An 18,973-nucleotide genomic window follows, 5' to 3' on the forward strand; every position below is an offset into this window, starting at 1 on the left:
GGTTAGGGTTTCAAGAATTAATTGGCTAGGTTTTCACCCTTTTGGCTCACATGAACAGGTTAAGATCACCGGATGAAAAGGAATGATTTTTATCAAGAAACTAATAAGAAATCATAGAAATTCTGGTTTAGGTTAATAGAAACATTATGGGAAGATTAAATCATCAAGTCATGGTCAAAAGATGGGTTCTTGATTTAACCCAACAAATTGGGGTTTCAACCTTTATGGCTCCCATGAAAAGGTTAAGGAGAATCAAGATTCACCCTAGGGCAAGAGAAACAAAGAATGCACAATCTAAAAAGGTGTTGGGGAGTTTCCAACAGATAAAAGAATATTAGGGTTTCATATATGGTTACCTCTCATGAGAGTTACCCATAATTAACTCTCACAAAAACAACCCAAGATAGATAAAGGAACATCTCATTAGTATTTCAAAATCAAGAATGGAATTAGGAAGGGTCTACCATTGAAAGAAAATAAGGTTCTCAATTAAAGTGAAAGGAAAGAAATTCTAATCATACGATTAGGGATTTACTAATAAGGATCCGTGTATCCCATGGAAAGACTAGGGAGAATAAAGATTCACCCTAGGGCAAAGAATTTACAATGAAGAAAGGTTTTGGGGAGGGTCCAATGAATTAACAGAAATAAAAGGGTTCCCAAATTGGTTAACCTCTCATGAGGGTTACCCAAGAATTTCCCCTCAAAATCTCTCCCTTTTGGCTAGGGTTGAGATCATGACGATGATCATAGATCTCAAAGGATGGAATGAGATCATGGAATAGATGGTTGCAAGATTGCAGCATCTTCTTCCTGATCTCAATCAAGAACAAGAACGAAGAAATAATAATTAGAAATTCAGAAGAGATATTAACCTTGAATTGTCAAATCAGAGATGAGAGGCTTCAGATCTGCAGAGGAGTCTTCGAAATCACCAGAGAGAATTTCAGAGAGGTCTTCCCACGTTCCAAAAGTGTTTAGGAGGCAGCCGTAACAAAGAAACACGAAGTAGGGTTTAAATATAAGTGAAGAACCCTAAAATTACAATTTCACGGATTTGGCAAACCATTGGTCGAGTGCTTGGTCGAGTGGTCCAGTCGACCAAGCAGAACAGCAAGGTTCAAACAGTGATTTAGAGGGCTATACAAGGTCAAATTGGGTGAGGTTTTCTTCTACAAGTCAATAAAGAAGTCTAGTTTCCAGAAATACCTTCAGATCAAGCATGGAAGTTCATTAGGTGCACCAACTAGGCTCACCTTCTTCGATGCGCAAGCAGGATTTGGCAGACATAGATCAGCAACTTCGGACAGGGATTTGAAGGGTTATATGGGGTCAAATTGAGTGGGGTTTTCTCCTACAAGTCCATCAAGAAGTCTAGTTTCGGGAAATATATTCAGATTGGGCACAGGAGTTCATTAGATGTTGCAACTAATTCACCCCTCTTCGGTGCGCAGATTCAAAACTAACACTGACAATGCTCTCAAGTGAGGGGCATCATCGACAATGTCCATGGGCTTGGATTCCGACACCAAATCATGAACCAAAAGGGTCTACAAGCAACAAGCTAAGATCAAATCAAGGTCCAACTTTTAGGTGTAACATTTAAACTAACCCTTCTTTACCCAAAACAGATAGGGTGTCTTGGTTAGGTTTGGGCTGGATTTCGCAGATAGCTTGCTGAGGAAGAAAACTAACTCAGTCACAAGCACGTCCTAATCCTCTAGTATCAGAATGGACTAATCGTCAAAGAGATGTGTAGCAGCATTTTGCGGCTGTCGCTTATCGCTATTATATGGATAACTACCATATAACGATCGTATTATTAAAGGAGTCATCTACTAGTCCAACCTAGTAGGGATCTATCACTCAACGGATCTATCCATTAAGATCCAACAACTATCCGAAGAAGGCTCAAATACATCCAACGAAGGAGATTCGAAGGTACACTCTATATAAGACATCACCTACTCACAAGGTAGAAGGACACACACACACGATCTGAATCGTATTCTTGTTATTCATTCCTTAGCTCTGTGCTCAAGCAGCGCCGTTTGTGATTAAGTTCATCAACTGACTTAGCCTTCGGAGGTGGACTCCCGATCCCAGCGGTCGGGCCACATCTGACAATTCATTTTTGCAGGTCATCCATAGGAGATCTAAGGGCTGAGCAGATTTTGGATGCATCATTGTCAGTGCTTGGTCGATTGAATTGGTCAACTGGGTCAGTGGACCAAGCCAGTCAACCAAAGGATTCCCAAATCTGAGAATTTGATGCTTTTTGGATATTCTCTTCTCTACTTAAGTGAGCCTCGTGTCTCGAACCCTATTTTACACTTTTAGCTTGCTGAGAATGAAGGGAGAGCTGGCACTTCCTTGGTAGTGGTGAAGGGATATTGCATTCAATCATTGCCAATCATTGCCAATCTTCTTCTTCTTGTTGTTGTTGTAACCTGGGAGTTGGTGCTGCAACCTTGCAAGCACCACTTCAAGTGTTCATTCATTGCTAATGCATGAGCTCTTTCCATTCTTGCCTATGCTATGCTCTCATTTTGATTCTTGCATATGCATTTCTATGATTCTCTTCTTAGCATCTTGTATTCTTGTCCTAAACTAAAGTATGAAGCATGCTAAGTCTGATTTCTATGCTAGCATATGATCCTAATCTATTGCTTATCAATTCCCCTAGCTAATTCCCTAATTTCCCTTGCAATTTCATTTGATTTCAATTGAAGCTATGATTCTTGTATATAGAACTTAGGGTTTCAAATTGGGGATTCTTAATTAGACCATTAGATTATGCTAATTACTTGCTAGATAGTGTTCTTATACTATTACTATCAATCCCTCCAAGTTTCGGATCAATCCGAGCCCCGGAAACTAGGTTTTGGATCAAAATTCACTATTCAGCCCCACACTGTTCACTTGGTCTACTGATTGGTCGACTGGGTCAGTTGACCAAGTCAGTCAACCAAATTGGTTGCTGAACTGTGTACTTCACCAATTTGATCCGTTCGACCTCCGATGTTCCCGATTTCTTTTCTAATCTTTCATCTATGTTTGTCTGGGTCTATAACCATCTTTGGATCATTCTCTTGTGACCTTTGGATTAGCTTCACATAGACTCAAGGTAAGGATGGTTATCACCATATAACATAGACTATGTGATAATTACATTGATATTGACAACTTAGTAGGCTTAGCTTCTTTGTTGTAATTCAACATCATATGACTGTTGTACATGCTTTAGAACAGTAATAATATGTTTACATACTCTTGTTTATCATGATTATTATTTCTTGTCAATTTCATATATGATTGATCATGTGATGTTATGACTTATCTTTCAATATGATGAAGTATCATGTATGTATAATATGGTGAAATTGAGAATGTGATCGGAAAGTATGATTTGGGATTGGGGAATGTCCTTTTGACATTTCTATCCTTGGACATCGGAGGGAAGTATGGGATGTTCTCTGAAGATGCCCATCGACTCTTTCCGGATTATTGGATGTCATATATAGGACTTGTCTAGATGTGTGGCTAGGACATCCTTGTTGTATCAGACCCGAATCGGAAAGGCATCGAGACCGAACGACTTGTGATAGTAATGTGGGTTTATGGGCGCTCAACACCGGTAACCAACCCGTGAGAGGACATAGATCACATTACGGATACTCGTTGAGGCCATTTATTGGTAGGATTGCAAATAGCTAGACATGGGCTCACGGGCGCTCAAGACCACTAACCAACCCGTGAGAGGACGTGAGAGCTTCCCATTTACTATTTGTGGATGACCAATAGGGTTGATGAGTCCGGAGTCCGAGTTGGTTGTAGCCATAGGATACGGGACTCTAGTGTGAAGGATACCGAATCGAGTTGGTTGTAGCCGTAGGGGAAGTATCCGGATCTGACATGATATGATTGAGTAGATGACTTGCATTGGGATAGGCTTTACCGTGACATGCGCCAATACTTATACCAATGTTGATGTAAGAGAGCGGTGACTTAAACCCCAGCCATGGATTGTCTTGAGGGATGTAGGACCCCAACTATCACATCCACCCAGCCGGTACCCCATTTGGAATACCCGGGAATGTGATCCACAGTCCAAGGATCAAGATTCGTAGGTCCATGCCACCCACACACACAATGCCATAATCATGGACAAAGATAATCAAAGTAAAAACATTTAATACTAAGTATCATGAATAAGATAAGATTAAATAAATCAGAGTGCGGAAGACAGATAACAGTAAAGTGTGAACATAATTATAAAGGTGAGAGAAGGTATGATAACCACTCTCTCAGAGCAGTAGAAAAGAAGTATGATTAAGTTAATTACAAGTTCAAGTATCAAAAGATAGTCCAAAAACAAGTTAGTTACATGACCAAAGGTTCCATAAATACACCAGAGAAATGGGGCACTAAGCTAGGGTTTCCTCTACTCTAATAACAGTCTCCTCAATGGTACGGATGAAGTATACCCAACTTTGCCGCTCCCTCACAACCGTGGGGCTAACCCTGGTGCGGATAGTAATCCTCCTCGGCACCAACACTCGGATCTTCACAGATGCCACTACCCAAAGGGTAGTATGCGGAATCATAGTCCGTCTCGAAGGAGGTGCCATCATAGTCTTCGGTACCTGTAGGATAATCTAAAAACATTTGTACAAAAGGAATGAGTTCGAAGAACTCAGCAAGGTAGTTATTCCATATTGAGAAATCATACATAATGCAATGTGATACGTAACATATGATGCAGTATGATTCTAACTCTATGAATGCTAGTCTCTAGGGTAGACATGCTTTAAGTCATAGCACCATACTTCTTTGGGTGGTCAGTCATTCCCCCTAAATCATACAAGATATCTTGGGTCTGCCAGGCAAGTTCGATAAAGTCATCTAAAAAACCATGGTAAGGGAATAGGTCACCACTCTCTCACATCACCATTTGGTATAAGTACTGGCGCATGTCACAGTAAAGCCTAGCCCAATGCAAGTCATCTACTCATTCGGTCAAGTCAGATCCAGATACGTCCATTCCTCGCCCCCGGCGATCCTTTCTGGTATCCTTCACACTAGAGTCAGCAAAATCCCGGATTTCGGACTCATCAACCCTGTTGGTCATCCACAAATAGTAAACGGGAAGCTCTCACGTCCTCTCACGGATTGGTTACCGGTCTTGAGCGCTCGTGAGCCCAAGTCTAGCCATTTGCAACCCTACCAATAAATGGCCCCTTTCGGGTATCCGTAGCATGGTTTATGTCCCCTACCGGATTGGTTACCGGCCTAGAGCGCCCATCCAACCATATACTACCACGGGTTGTTCGGTCTCAATGCCCTTCCAATTCGGGTCTGACACGACAAAGATAAACCTAGCCAACCAACTAGACAGTTCTATGTATGTCATCCAATAACCCGGGAAAGTGTCTATAGGCACCATCGGAGAACATCCCATACTATTCCCTCCGATGCCTAAGGACAGAAGTGTCAATAGAACACTCCCCAATTCCAAGTCATACGTAAGCAATCACATATTCAAGTTCATCATCTTTCATGCATCCAATGCATCTTATCATAAAATTTAAATCATGATATTGAAATGAATCATCATAGACATAAGTAAACAAGAATAGTAATGTAACATGACAAGAGTATGAAGATGTCAATACTACTGTTCTAACACATATATAATAGTCTTATAAAGATTTAAAAGTAATCAAAAGGTTCTATTCATAAACAAGAACATAAATTATAAGTTGGGGATCTATATATTTATGGAGATAACCATCCTTACCTTGGGTTGAATTGATGATGAATTGAGAGTACCAAGAAATAGTCCAAAATAATTGTTAAGGCCCTAAACAAACATCAATAATAAGTTAGAGAAGAAATTAGGAAGATTGGATATCAATTGGATCAAAACTAGCCAAGGTTGCTGTTAGCAACAACTTTGGTCGGTGGTTTTGGTCGATGGTAACGACCAAAAGGATCGACCAAAATTTCCTTCGGGACAGAATGATGGATTTTGGGTGTTTTCATCCTAAATTGGTTTTCCGGTGTTCGGATCAATCTGAAACTTGGAGGAACACTTAACAACAGTAGTAGGACACTATAAGTCAAGAAATTTACCCAATCCAATGGTCCAAACAAAAAGCCCTAAATTGAGCTAACAAGTTCAAGAGACAAACATCATGGCATGAGTTGGGATTGATTGCATTGTCATGGAAATGGCATGTAATAGCTAGGGGAACTAATAGAATTTCGATTGGAATCATATAGAAGTGATAAACATGAACATAGCATGCCCTACAACTCAGTTTGGTACAAAATGACATGATGTTAATAGAAAAATAGAGGCATACATATGCTAGGCATGAGGTGGAGGCATAGCATCAATGGATGGCTAAGAAACTCATAGGTTGATGATGTGTTGACACTTGGAGTGGTGGTTGCAAGGTTGCAGCACCATTTCCAATGTCTCACCAGCAAGAAAGGAATAGAAAAGAATAGAAACTGGTAGGATAGAGAGTGGAATGGTGATTCATACCTTAGTGTGGAAGATGTAGACAAGAATCAATAGTAAACAATGAGTTTTTGATGAGGTGCCCTTCACATTAGCCAAGGAGATGCCTTGGGAAGCTCTCCCCACGATTTCAGGTAAGAAAATGATTGCGCAAGGGCTCAAGGCTCAAGGTCATAATAAATAGAATAGGAATATTCCATGGAATCTTTAACTTGGTAGACTGGGAAACTTTGGTCGATGGCATCGACCAAAAGGATCGACCAAAATGTTTCTCAGCTGAAAAACAGGTTTAGTTCAGCAACTTCAAGTAGGGATTTGAAAGGCTATACAAGGTCAATTTGAGTGAGGTTTTTTTCCACAATTCAATCAAGAAGTCTAGTTTCGGGGAATACCTTCGGATTGTGCACAGGAGGTTATTAGGTACATCAACGAGATTAATCTTCTCCGATGCGAAGACTTTCCTTTGACACAGATAATGCATTTAAGCAAGGGGTATCATTATCAATGTCCATAGGCCCAGTCTCCGAATCATGATCATCAATCAGAATGGTCCATAGGTCTCTTCTACCACTGCTTCGGGTTTTCGAACCTGAATACAATAGTGGATCCGGGTTAGGGTCAGGGTTAGAATAGGGCTGGATATTACATTCTCCCCGCCTTAAAAGAAATTTCGTCCTCGAAATTGAAAGCGTACCTGTGCTTCCAAAAAGATGAGGAAACTTCTCCTTCATGTCATCTTCTTTCTCCCATGAAGCTTTTTCGGGGGTTTGGTTCTTCCATCGAATCTTCACCATAGGGATGGTGTAATTCCGCAACTGCTTGTCCTTTCTATCTAGGATCTCGGCTGGTCCTTCATCGTAAGAAAGATTGGCACTAAGTCCTTCGGGTGCTTGCTGTAGTATGTGCTCTGGGTTCTCTATGTACTTTCGAAGCATTGAAACATGGAACACATTGCGAACTCTAGCAAGAGATGGAGGCAAGGCCAAGCGGTATGCTACAGGTCCAACCTTCTCCAAAATCTCAAAAGGTCCAATGAAGCGGGAGCTAAGCTTTCCTTTCACATTGAATCTCGTCACCCCTTTCATAGGTGATACTTTAAGGAAAACCTTCTATCCGATTGGAAATTCTAAGTTGGTTCTTCTCTTGTCGGCATAAGATTTCTGTCTAGATTGAGCAGACTTGATCCTTTCCCGAATCGTATCAACCATATCACTTGTAGCTTCTATCATCTCTGGACCTAAGACTTTTCTTTCGCTGGTCTTAGTCCAATACAAAGGCATTCTACAAGTGTTACCATACAAAGCCTTAAACGGAGCCATGCCTATTGTTGCTTGATAACTGTTGTTAAAGGCAAACTCAACTAAGGCTAAGTGTTCATCCCAATTTCCACCCATGTCAACCACACAAGATCTAAGCATGTCTTCTAGTATATGAATTGTTCGCTCAGATTGTCCATCAGACTGTGGGTGATGAGTTGTACTCAGATTTAATTGGGTTCCCAAGGCTTTCTGCAGACCATTCCAAAACCTTGAGGTGAACCTAGGATCACGGTCAAAAATAATACTCATCGGCACTCCGTGTAGACAAACTACGTTGTCCACATAAAGTCTAGCTAGCTTATCCAAGGTGTAGGTGATCTTCATAGGAATGAAATGGGCTGATTTGGTCAACCTATCAACAATCACCCACATAGTGTCATTTCCCTTACTCGTCCGAGGCAAGCTAGTCACGAAGTCCATTGAGATGTCTTCCCACTTCCAACTAGGAATAGGAAGGGGCTGAAGTAATCCAGATGGGGGTTGACGAACAACTTTTACACGTTGGCAAGTTTCACACCTGGCAACGAAGTCTTCAACGTCCACTTTCAAACCGTTCCACCAAAAATGTTCCTTTAAGTCTTTGTACATTTTGGTACTTCTAGGGTGTACTGTAAAGATGGACTGGTGTGCTTCTTTCAATATTTCCTTCTTGATTTCATCAACAACAGGCACACAGAGTCTACCTCTAAACAATAAGGTACCATCCATAGATGTAGTAAAAGCAGGGTCCATTTCTGAATTCAAGGCAATTTTATCAATCTTCTCTTTCAACTCTAGATCAGAACTTTGCAAGGCAACAATTTTATCTCTAAGGGAGGATCTTGCAGTCATGGCATAAAGAATACAATCCGAACCCTTAGGGACCACTTCCAAACCAAATCTTTCTATCGAGGACAACAAAGGCCGACTCAAAGCATTTAAATCCAACTCTTTTCTTTGACTCTTTCTACTAAGAGCATCCGCCACTACATTTGCTTTACCCGGGTGGTACTGAATGTCACAATCATAGTCAGAGACCAATTCCAACCATCTTCTTTGTCTCATATTCAACTCCTTCTGGGTGAAGAAGTATTTCAAACTTTTATGATCCGTAAAGATGGCGATCTTCTCACCGTATAGATAGTGTCTCCAAATTTTCAAAGCAAATACAACAGCTGCAAGATCTAAGTCATGAGTGGGGTAGTTCCGCTCATAATCCTTTAGTTGTCGAGAGGCATAAGCCACTACCTTACCATGTTGCATCAACACGCAACCCAAACCAATTTTTGAAGCATCAGTGTAGACTGTCAATCCACCGGAACTATCAGGTATAGTCAAAACCGGAGCGCTTGTCAATCTAACTTTCAGCTCTTCAAAATTCTTCTCACAAGAATCGGTCCAAACAAACTTCTCTTCTTTCCTAGTTAGCCTAGTCATAGGGGCAGCCAACCTAGAAAAGTTTTCAATAAATCTCCGGTAGTATCCTGCCAATCCAAGGAAACTTCTTATCTCAGTCACGGTCTTTGGTCTTTCCCAATCAGTAACAGTTTGAACTTTCTCTGGGTCAACACGAATACCCTCGACTGAAACAACATGGCCAAGAAATACTACACTTGAGAGCCAAAAGTCACACTTGCTAAACTTAGCATAGAGTTTCTTTTCTCTCAACCTTTGCAAAGTGAAGTTCAGGTGCTCCACATGCTCTTCTTCATTCTTTGAGTAGATCAAGATGTCATCAATGAAAACGATTACAAACTTATCGAGCACATCGTGAAATACTCGGTTCATGAGGTCCATGAACACGGCAGGGGCATTAGTTAAGCCGAAAGGCATCACTTTAAATTCATAATGTCCGTACCTTGTTCTGAATGCTGTCTTAAAGATGTCACTTGACTTCACTTTCAACTGGTGATATCCCGATCTCAAATCAATCTTTGAGAAGACATCAGCACCCTTCAATTGGTCAAAAATGTCATCAATTCGAGGCAAAGGGTATCTATTCATGATTGTTAGCTTGTTCAATTCCCGGTAGTCAATGCACAGACGCATACTACCATCTTTCTTCTTTACAAACAAGATTGGAGCTCCCCAAGGCGATACACTTGGCTGCACAAAACCTCTCTCTAAGAGTTCATTCAACTGAGTTTGCAACTCTTTGAGTTCGGTAGGTGCCATTCTGTAAGGGGCCTTGGATACAGGAGCCACTCCAGGAATTAAGTCTATACAAAACTCAACTTCCCTATCAGGAGGCAAACCTGACAAGTCATCTGAGAAAACATCAGCAAACTCACTAACAACTCTGACTTCTTCAAGTCTCTTCTTCCCTTTGACCTTGCTTCCAGACGAAGCATCTTCCAAAAAGGCATGGACTTGCATTAGAGTGGACAAGGTCTTCTTGTTAAATCTTCCCTTCTCTCCTTGAAATTCAAAAACCGAATTCTCTTCTATACGGAACTAGATCTTCTTCGAGGAGCATAAGATCATGGCATTGTAGAAGGTCAACGAGTCGATTCCCAAGATTACATCAAAATCTCTCATATCAAACAATACAAGATTTGCCTTCAGATTCCTTCCACAAATCAAAACAGAACAATCTTCTAACACTTTATCTAGTTTAACAGCAGACCCAATAGGGGTACAAATAGACAAATAACTAGATAAACATCGAGGTGTCAAGTTAGTCTTCAAGGAAAAAGTAGATGATATGAATGAATGTGATGCACCCGTATCAAATAATACAAATGCGGGAAGAGAAGCAACTAACAGAGTACCTGTGACAACATCGTGACAGGGATCTTGCTCGACACCAGATATGCTAAACACTCTGCCAAAGGGAGGGGCAGAAGTAGCAGCAGGAGTACTCTTCACGACAGGAGCTTGAGGTTGCACTGACTTCTTGGGGCAGGAATGAGCATAATGGCCTGCTTCATTGCAGAGGAAGCAAGTGGAGTCTCTTGGTCCAATAGGAGCTACAGCAGGGGGAGGTCTCTGATATGCTGGCCTAGGATTCACCATCCCAGGTTTAGGAGGATAAGTAGCTCCCTGAGGTCTGATTCCACTGGACTGACCATGATAGCTCACAGGAAGAGAATTAGGATTCTGGCCAAAGTTTCTCGGCTAAAAGGCGGGAGCAGGGTAAGGAGCAGGTCTAGAAAAACGCTGATCAATGCGGTCTACAAAGCCAGGGGGCCTAGACTGCCAGGGTTTCTGAACTCGAGCATTTTCCTTCTCATTTTCTTCAAGCTTCTTCGAGTTTTGGACCACCTGAGCATATCCTTCAAGAGGCAAGACAGTGAGGTATGCCTTGATAGAAGGCCGCAAACCCTTGAAAAACTTCTTCGCTTTGGCTTCATCAGACTTAAAGGATTCGGGGGCGAAGAAAAAGTGTTCTTCAAATTTTTGCTGATACTCAAGCATAGACAAGGTACCCTGTACTAAAGCCATGAACTCGGCCTCCTTAGCATCTTTTACAGCTTTCGGAAAGTAGTTCTTGCAAAAAGCTTCCTTAAACTTTTCCCAGGTGACAACACCAGCATTCAAGGTCTCCAGGATAGGCCTAGTGGAAGCCCACCATGCATCAGCTTCTTGCTGATGCTTTTGCTCGGCAAACAACACTTTCTGAGCATCAGAACATTGCAAATGTCTGAAGGCCTTCTCCAATTCTCAAAGCCACTTGTTCGGAAAGAGGGTGTCCTTTGTTACTCCAGTAAAAGAAGGTACTTGTAACTTTAAGAAACTTTCCATCAAACGGGTGTGGGGTGTCCCGGTGAATCTTTCCACAAGAGGGGCTGCGGCTTCAGAAGTTCCAACTCTGGCACGGTTCTCATTGCGAAGGGTAGCAAAACCAGCCATCATTTGATTAAATTGGGCAGCATGCTGATGCATCATGTTGGTCATGACGTTGGCGATATCTCTAAAGCTTCCTATATCGGGGGCACCAGGGATGCCATTCGTGGTGTGGCTATCATCCTGTGTCTACTAATTGAAGCCCCCAGCAGGGGTTTCCTCGTTTCCGTTGCTGCCTGATCCGACGAAACGGTTTCTAAGTAAGACCATTCTGCAAGAATCAAAGATAAGGATACCAAGATTTCAAATCTGACAAAGACAACTTGATCAACGAATAGGATAACCAAATCATGATTAGAATCATCAATATAGCAGTCAAATAAATCAATATTGCACAAAATCCAAAGGAGTTAAGTTAAAAATCAGAAATTCCAAAAAACAGCCCAAAGCAGGAAACTGACCAACTTTGGTCGATGCTTTTGGTCGATGGCATCGACCAAAATGATTGATCAAAAAGTTTCTGCGCGAAAAATCAGATTTAAAGGGCTCACTTCTCATTTCATTTTCATTCCTCACTCAACCATTTCGAGTTTAGCTCTGGGGAAGACGATTTTCTAAGGTTTTCAAAGGTGCTAGGACTTGATTCAAGGCTTCAACCATTCTTCAGATTCTCATTTGATCATCAACACAAGTAGGTTCTACTTCTCTTTCTCTTTTCTTGAAAACTTCTTTTACCATAAATGTGTTTTCCAATAAAACTGAATAATACATATTGCTAAAGGTTAGAATCATGCATGTAAGTGATTAGAAACATGTTTCCATGATTTTTCAAGTAAGTCTAAGTTCCAAACACAAGATTGCATTCATTTTGGTTATCACAACACTATTCATTTCACCAAAAACTCAACTTTACAAAAACTTGTCTCATTTTAAAACCAAAAGGAATTTTAACATGAAATAAATTTCTACAATACTGATTTACTATGGGGAAGGTGTTCCCACTCTCCATTCGGTCAAATTCCAATTTTTCAAAAATCACAAATGCAAGCCAAAGGAGGGATTTTCTCTCTCCTAATTGCTGAATTTTCACTTTAAATAAGCCAAAAAGATGGATTTTCACCAAATGAAGTATTCTAGCATGCTTGTACAGGTCTTATGCATATGTTAGAATAATCAAATCAATATTTTACCAAGATCAAAATTTTCTGAAAATTTACGAAAATGCCCTTCATCTAACAATCATACACTGTGACTAATCCAAATGGGTTTCTTTGTTTGTTTCAACAGATTCACTATGCCTAGAGGAGGTAGACGAGTGGATAGAGGTCAAGGACTTGTTCCCCGGGCTGAGGTTACAGACGAGGAGCATTTTACTACTCCTATGGCGAAGTTTCTACACGAGCACCACTTCCATGATATACCGATCGAGCATGGACAATTGGTTGACGTGGATGATTTAGAGGTATTTCGCATCCGAGAGAGATTGGAGGCTATGGATTGGCTTCACTTATACACTATGGCATAGCCAGTCTATCCAGCTCTTGTCAGGTACTTCTATAGTAACCCGACTGACCGTATAGAGGATGATCCACGGGATGGTTCTAGGATTGTCATGGATTCTATGGTTGGAGGCAGGGAGATCAGCTTCACTACCAGGACATTGCCTCGCATCTTAGATGTCCCTATTGTACGAGATTCCCGTTATTCCCGCTGGTACAGACATCACTGATGTTGTGAAACCCAGCCCTAACCTTGACCCAGAAAAAACCCTGTTGTTTGTAGGACCGACAACTCGAAGTAAAGCAAGAAGTCAGCTTTGGGCCATCCCAGTGGAGGACTTGGTGTCTGGGCTTTGAGTCCATGAGTGTTGATGACAATGTGCTATTTATGGAAACTGAATCTTGATGAAGATCGGATTAGTTGATGGAATTGGAGTGTTCTCTATCATGGTTTGAAGGCATTTCTACCTATTAGGTAAGTCACTTGGTGTGTGTGCAAAACCCCTTTATGTTTGGATTTGTTCTGAGCCTTCAATTCCCTGTTTTGAACTTGCTGGACTAATTGATCGATTGGACCAGTCGACCAATGGGTTCTGTCTTTAGTAATTAGGTCTTGCTTGCTCTATTTAAGTCCAATCTCGAGTCTACTTCGTATTTTCTGCCTCCAAACTCTTTGGAACGAACCAAAGACCTCTGCAAGTCATCTCCCTTGCACTCTTGGTGTTTATCTTGACGGATCTTCATCAAAACTTGTGTTCTTATACAAAAAGGTATGTTTACACTCTCTTCTTCTTCTTCTTCATCCTTGTTTTCTTTCCTTTTTGAGTTGAGACAGAAGAGGAGATGCTGCATTCTCTGTTGCAAACATCTCTGAACTTATCTCTCATGATCTTCCTAAGGATTAATGGCTAAAGCAATGTCCGTAATCATGATCATTGCAAGCTTTTGAAGGAATCATGATCTAAATCATGATCTTGTCTTTGTTTGTCTTTGATTTAAATTCTGATCTTCTTAGATCTATTTTACTGACCATATTAGTAGTCAATCGCTGTGTTTTCCTTACATGATCCATGATCTATCAATCTCTAGTTGTTTCTCCTCTATCATACCATGCTTTCTTCAAGTATCATGACTGATACATCTATGGTAAGTTTTGTTTCCTTATTTAGATTCAGGTTCTTAGATCTATTTCTTGAAGACCTATGTATGCCTTCTATGATATCTTTATCAAAATCAATGATTCATTCTCCTATTGTTCGTGTCTATGATTTGTATTTTTAATTCTTCAACAACCATGATTAATCTAATTATGGTAACTTTTATTTCCTAATTTGTAACTCTAAAGCTAGATTCGATTGATGTTTTGAAGTCCTCTTTATGTTAGGATACTACCAATGTAGTTTACCCCTTGTTTAGTACCCTTTTGAACCACCAAATTCGGTTCTTTATTCTTAAAACTCTGATTTTGTAGGCCACTGTCTCTGTTGGTCGACTGGGACAATAGACCAATCCAATCGACCAATGAGTACAGCAACTCCAGATTTGGTCTGATTAGGATGTTTTGATATCTTTTCTTTTAGGGATCTTTCCTAATATGTTGTATACACTTGTTTAGGACCTTCTTCTCAAGTTTGTCAAGATCTTACTTGAATTCTTAAGATTCCTTGGCAAGTTATAAAAGGTAAGGATGGTTACTTCCTTTACAACATAAATTGTATATCTTAGTTTCTATATTTGAATCTTGCTAGTTTATTTCTTTAAATAGATTCTTACAATGTTATACTACTATTGTACTGTCTTGATATCAGTAGCATTACTTGTTTATATTAAATAGACTGATGTATGATTTACTTACCAGTTTTATACAAGTTGAATGTTATTGTTGATTTCTTTCCATATATGAAGTTACCATATATGTGAGGTTATGGATTGATGCTTGTGTATGCTTAAGTATGGTTTGGAAAGGGGAGGTGTCCTCTTGACACTTCTGTCCTAGGACTACTACTGGAATATTATGGGATGTTTCCGGAGATGCCCTTTGGACACCTTCCTAAACTGTTGGATGACATATTTAGGACTGTCTAGTAGTGTTTGGCTAGGATGTCCCGTTATGTCAGACCCTAATCAGAGGGGTATTGAGACCGAACGACCTGTGGTAGAAATGGGGATTCATGGGCGCTCAAGACCGGTAACCAACCCGTGAGAGGACAGGAATCACATTGTGGGGACCATTTATCGGTAGGGTTGCATATGGTTAGACTTGGGTTCACGGGCGCTTAAGACCGGTAACCAACCCGTGAGAGGACGTGAGAGCTTCCTGTTTACCATATGTGGATAACCAATAGGGTTGATGAGTCCGTAGTCAGGGACTATGAGGACTCTAGTGTGAAGGGTACCGGAAAGGATCACCAGGGGCGAGGAATGGATGTATCTGGTTCTGACTTGATATAACTAAGTAGAAGACTTGCATTTGGCTAGGCTTTACCCTGACATGCGCCAGTACTTAGACCAATGGTGATGTGAGAGAGCGGTGACCTATACCCCCAGCCATGGAATGTCCCGAGGGATGCCGGACCCACTACCAAAAGGCGTTGTGTGATGAGACCTTCCCAAAGAAGTATGGTGCTATGACTTAAAGCATGTCTGCCAATAGAGACCAGCATACATAGAGTTAGATTCATACATTCGTTGTTTTTCTCATACCATATTGCATTTATGTTTGCTTTGAAATACTGCCATTTATGTTATTACCGTTTAACTGCCTTACTGAGTTTTTTTGAAACTCATTCCTTTTGTACAATGTTTTGTTATATTATTCTACAGGTTCTGAGTATCATGACTGCTCGTATGAAGAAGCACAAGGAGAAGAGGCATATCTCCAGGAAGGTTATTGCGGTTACGACAATTACACTGAAGATTCCGCGGGTGGTTATGCTCCGTACGATGCTTAGTCCGACCATAGAATGGAAGCGCCCTTGTGCCATTTATGAGATTTATACTTATAGAGACGTTGTCTATAAGATTGAGAACAATTTAGTTACCTATTGTACCTGCTATTGGGATTAGATTTTATCTTGTTCCTTTTCTTTTAGAACTACTTTTCTGTTGGTTGTAGAGTGGGATTCCGCCTCACTTTACTTATTGATTTAGACATTCTGATTATCTTTCGTACTCTGATCATATACATGGTGTATTCTTTCCTTATTTGGATCTTTGGTTTATCTGTTGCACATCGATTATTATTGTTCATGATTATGTTATTATTTATGTGGGAGGTTGATTACTCGATACCTGATCTTCGGGGCTATGGATCACACTCTCGGGTATGCCAGTTAGGGTACCGGCTGGGAGGATGTGACAGATTGGTATCAGAGCCCAAGGTTCGAGGAAATCCTAACCACAGAAGACAATAACGGAACATTCTTGGGTCATAAATCTGAAATGACTCCTCTACTCTTAGAAGTAAATAATAGGACATTTGAATTAGAAACTTAACCAATGAAGCATAACAGAACATTTCTGAATAACATACCATAATTATACGTGAACTAATGTCATTAATGCAATAAAAGAAAAGTGCATAATATACAATAATTAAGTGATACAAAATGAACTTCATTAATTTCAAAAGCTTTTACAACGATTACATCTGAAATGCATAAATGAAAATCCTAAGGTACAGTCTATCTAGGCGATCTCCTCTGATCTCTGTATGCTCTGAACTCCTCCTCTAGCTGAGTCACCTGATGCTCTATCCTATCCTGTCGTGACTCCATCCTCCCATACATCTGTTCCTATCTGACCTCCATCCTCTCTAGCATGGAAGTCATTGATCTCATCTGTGCCCCAAGATCTGAAGCCTTTGGAACTGCATGAGAGGGGCCACCTGCCTCGAAGTGCGATGAAGGAAACTCTTGATGCACTGGCCCAGCCTCGTTCATCTTTGTATCGTCTCCGGCCTGATCATCACTATCAGGACCGATATCCTCTCCTCCATCCTCTGACTCCTGATCGTCATCCTCTGTCTCCTCATCATCCTCACCCTCTGGACCAGGAGATCTCACAATCTGCTGCAGTCTCATCTGACGAATGGTTCGAGTCTCGATTGTATATCCCTGTGAACCAGTGTCCACTGGTGTATCCTCGAAACTCACCCCGAAATGCCTGAAGATCAAGGTCAGTAGCCTCCCATAGCAAAGGTTCCGCATGCTAGGCAGCAGAACCAAGTCCAGCATAACCTGCTGAAGGATGTAAAAGATCGATCTCGAAGCCCATGTAGATGCGGTAGATGAATAAAGCTTCCATCACTGTGACCCGATGGTGATGTCCAGCTTTCGGCATAATGTTTCGGCCGACTATGCGACCGATAATTTGTGCTGAATCTGTCATCCGTCCACTGGTCCACGGAGTGAAGCAGCGGCGACTATCCCATAGTGTGGAGCATATCTCGCGCAACTTATATGGCATCGGGTAGCTGTCTATATCTGCCCCTGCAGGTATCCATACACACTGCCGTGGGTAGTAAGGAACCCGCAAAATCTCAGCTAGTGATCGGGTGGAAAAGCGAATCTGAGTCTGGAAGACCCTGCTCCTGAGGACAAGTCTAAGCGGATGTCCTAGACCTCGAGCCTCCTCAGTGTAAGTAAGGTTGCTGAAGAACAACCTCACTAGCTCCGGGTATACCGGCAGATCCTCAGTGAAGAGATGTGTCCACTGCAACGTGTCGAATCTTTGCCGAATCCTAAAGACTCTGAGCTGGCGTAGGTGAAGCAGACGTCCCAGCTTGATGTTGCAATAACTGAAGTAGGCCTCGTACAAAAACTGGGCCTGTGGTGTGTCGAACATGTCTGGTCTCCGGACCTCCTGTCTAGGCTCTGAAGGAACCTGACCTCTGCCCCTGAGTGCCCCTACAATACGACCACGACCTCTACCTTGTCCTCGCCCTCCCCTCTGCATAGTGTGTGTCTGTGGAAGAGACAATGACATTGTTGGTTAAGTGCTATTCAAGATTTAAGCCAAAAGGGTATTTTCGTAATTTTTCGGAAAATTTCAAATTTGGGGGAAATTTGATTTGAAGATACTAGCATGTGCATAATACTTGGAATTTCATGTCTATGAAGTTTGTTTGAAGAAAATCGATCGAAAACTTGGGTAAAAGTGGAAAATTCAGCAAGAAGGAAAATTTGGGGATTTTGCAATTATGGTCAAAATTGAATTTTTGAAAAGTTGAAATTGGTTAAATCAAACTATATGGACATATCTACAATATCATTTTGAGCATGTAGCAATTGATTTCATGCGAAAACTCCTAGCGGTTTGTGAGAAATCGAAATTTTTCTAAAGATAACGATTTCGGTATGAAAACCTTGCGAGAAGTGCAAAGAGGTGTTAGAACTTGTTGTCTATGCATAGCATTGTGTTTAAAACCTAGGGAATATGTTTCTAAGTATTCCTAAACATGATTTCTAACAATGGATACAAGTAAAACATAGATTTGATTGAAATGCAAGCATGAGAAGATGAAGTAAAAGAGAAAATGTTAGTTTTACCTTGTGTTTGTTGATTGTGAGTTGTGGTGTTGTTGTTGAAGCACTTGAATCACCCAAAGATGCTTGGAAGAGCCTTAGAAGATGTTTCCCTAGAGCTCACTCACTTGTGGAAGAAGTTAAAATGAGGTTTGAATGTGAAAATAAGGCTTATAATGCGAATTTTCGTATTCTGTCTTGATTGGTCGACTGGGCCAGTCGACCAATCACTCGACCAATGGACACAGAGACCTCATTTTCTGCAGAATTTTTGGAAATTGTGAATTTTGTCTTATGGATTATTGTTTGATGGCTACATGGATATATTTAAGTATG

Source organism: Hakea prostrata, chromosome 1 (assembly GCF_041222555.1).
Source record: "Hakea prostrata isolate BN-2017 chromosome 1, UWA_Hpros_2, whole genome shotgun sequence".
In the NCBI taxonomy this organism is placed as follows: Eukaryota; Viridiplantae; Streptophyta; class Magnoliopsida; order Proteales; family Proteaceae; genus Hakea; species Hakea prostrata.